The sequence below is a fragment of the Gekko japonicus genome, unplaced genomic scaffold (assembly GCF_001447785.1).
Source record: "Gekko japonicus isolate JY-2015 unplaced genomic scaffold, Gekko_japonicus_V1.1 scaffold3292, whole genome shotgun sequence".
NCBI lineage: Eukaryota > Metazoa > Chordata > Lepidosauria > Squamata > Gekkonidae > Gekko > Gekko japonicus.
The window spans coordinates 34754-36700 of record NW_015160935.1 but is presented as its reverse complement, the minus strand read 5'-3'; positions in this window follow the sequence as shown (position 1 = coordinate 36700).

Below are 1947 nucleotides of genomic sequence, written 5' to 3'. Positions count from 1 at the left end.
CCCCCCGACGCGTAGCGTCACAAAGCGGGAGGCGGGGCCTGAGGGAGAAGGACGAGTCTCTCCCCCGCGTACGGACTCTGTGATTCCCCGCCGACCTCCGGTTGGAGGATTTGCCTGTCACTCCAACGTCAACGCGCGCATTGGTGCAATCGACTTACGGCTGCTTAGGGACACGACCTCCTGCCGGCCTCCGATTGGAGTGTTGAGTATGTCACTCCGGCGCAAACTCGCCCTTCTATTCGATTGAACTGTTCCGGCTGAGGGAACCCGCTTCCCCTCCGGCCTCCGATTGGAGGACTGACGTGTCACTCCAACGTCAACGTACATATTTGTCCAATTGGCCTACAGCGGCCTATGGACTCGACCTTTCGGTGGCCTCCAATTGGAGATCGAATATGTCACTCCAGTGCAAACTCACCCTTGCTTTCGGTTGAACTACAGCGTCTTATGGAACTACTTCCCCACCACCAGGGCCAACGCGCGCGTTTGCCCACCTAGCCGACAGCGTCTTAGGGACGTAGCCTCCCGCCAGCCTCCGATTGGAGGGTGTACCTGTCACTTTCATCCGTTCAAGGTCATGCTGCGGGGTTGATCAAGCCAAGAGTCCCGGGGGTCTTTTAAGGCCTGTTGCCAAAGGCAGCTTGACTCTGGTGTGTGTTTGGGCTCCTGCAGGAAGAAGCGTCTCCGCCGGCTTGCATGGCAGAGGTGGGACTTGAACCCGTGTCTCTCTTACATCCCAGTCAGAGGCACTCCTGCCAGGGCGTGGCAGTGATTAGTGCCTCTGACTAGGACCCAAGAGACCCAGGTTCAAATCCCCACTCTGTAAGACACAGGGAGAGGAAAACAAACCTGACCCAAAAACTGGAATCAAGAACCCAAAGGGTGAGAAGAAAGTCTAATGAAGGGCCAATATTAAAACCCTAGTTACAACTTATAATATACAAAAATACAAGTATTTATTAGGAAGACAGTTAAAAACATACATAACTGTCCTTGTAATAAATACTTGTATTTTTGTATATTATAAGTTTTAACTAGGGTTTTAATATTGGCCCTTCATTAGACTTTCTTCTCACCCTTTGGGTTCTTGATTCAAATCCGGACTCTGCCATGCAAGCTGGCTGCGTTCTCTGCCCAACCTACCTCGCACAGGGTTGTTGTGAAGGATAAAACAGAAGACATGAAAACAATGTAAGCTGCTTTAGGTCCACTTTGGGGGAAAGGGCAGGATGTTAAAGAAGTAACCCTGGAATTTTTGTTTTGTGTGGTTCCCACAGACCAGGGATGGCCAAACTTGCTTAAGTAAGAGCCCTATAGACTAAAGGTCAGCTGTTTGAGAGCCACGAGACATGAACCCACATGTTTGTATTGGATAAGATGCAAATTTGCTTTTTATTAACATTAAATGAGACTGCCAAAAACAAAAAGGGGTAAAAACAGATATTGATAATGATATTTAACTTTAGATGGGGGGGAGGGAAGAAAGAAAGAAAGAAAGCAAATAGATGGGACAGGGAGGGAAGGAGAGGTGGAAAGAAAGAAATTTAAAAGGAAAAAAAGAAATTTAAAGAGACAAATGCCTTCTCCCAGCCTGTTGGCGGTAGGGGGGGGGGCGTCTTTAAGAAGACATTTAAAGTTAAAGTAGCTTTCTTTCTCTGCTCCCTCTCTGTCAGCTATCTGCCATGTTTTGCTTGCTCCCTTCTCTGAACCTGGCGCCATGGCACACGCCTCATAGCTTGCTCGCTGCTATGCCGCTTGCCGTAAACAGCGATAGGGAGACCGTGAGAACTAGTGCTGCCAGACTGAGTTATCTGTCTGACCTTGTGATGGAGGGAGGGCTTGCGTTCCACCGCTGGTGTGAATCTTTCAGCTCTCATGGGGCACTGAGACTCTCCTACTTATTATGTAACCTCCCGCCGGGAGAATTCCCGCCCGTGCTCAGATTTC